The sequence below is a fragment of the Echinops telfairi genome, unplaced genomic scaffold, assembly GCF_000313985.2.
Source record: "Echinops telfairi isolate 266 unplaced genomic scaffold, ASM31398v2 ScPeMD7_2186;HRSCAF=2738, whole genome shotgun sequence".
Classification (NCBI taxonomy): domain Eukaryota; kingdom Metazoa; phylum Chordata; class Mammalia; order Afrosoricida; family Tenrecidae; genus Echinops; species Echinops telfairi.
Genome location: NW_022106084.1, coordinates 2170310 through 2171317, shown reverse-complemented (window position 1 = coordinate 2171317; position 1008 = coordinate 2170310).

Sequence of the window (1008 nt, the reverse complement as noted above, 5' to 3'; positions counted from 1 at the left end):
TATAATAATTTATGAACTATGAAGGGTTCATGAGGGAGGGGGGAGGAAGAGGGAAAATGAGCAACTGATATTAGGGGCTAGAGTGGGAGGCGAATGTTTTGAGAATGATGAGGGCAAAAAATGTGCATATGTGCTTGACACAATAGATATATGTATGTATTGTGATAAGAATTGTATGCGCCCCTAATAAAATAATTTTTTAAAAAGGAACTACTAATTTTAATAAGCATGATAATAATGAATTATTCATTAAATAGACATCACTAGAAATTTATGTATCCCAGAAATTACATAAAAATTATATAAAACCATTGGAAACTGATACCAAGGGCTCAAGTAGAAAGAATATATTTTGAAAATGATAATGGCAACAAATGTACAAATGTGAATGACACAATAGATGCATGTATGGATTGTAATAAGAGTTGTAATAAAGGATTGTAATAAAATAATTTTTATAAAGAAAAAAAAAAGAAACTATGATAAATACAAGCAATGGAATGCTATGCATTCCTAAAAAATCTGATGAAACCATGAAACACCTCATGCTATGGAGGGACCTAGAAACCATTATGCTCAGTGAATGTAGTTAATCACAAAAGGAAAAATATTGTATGCATCCACTATTATGTTAATAAGAACTAAGACAAAGGCATCAGTTCCCAGGGCATCTAGCCTTCTAATCTGGTCCCCCATCAAAGGAACAGTATGATACCTGGATTTCATAATCTGTATAAGCCTGCCTCTTTAGAACACCTTAATAGCACCTCAAGACAGATGGATTCACTTCAGACAGGGTCAATTTCCTAGGTTGAGGGGAGAAGGAGAAAATCACCAATTCTCGCCTTATAGCAGTGTTCTTTGTTCGTGCCAAATTAACACACAATCCTATAGGAGTAATTCATTTATATTAGGATATTGGATCAAGGGGCTAAAGCTCATGTGTGTACTGGAGAGGGAAGTTGCACTTCTGTTGGTGGGTAGGTCTAGAGTGGCATCTTACCATTG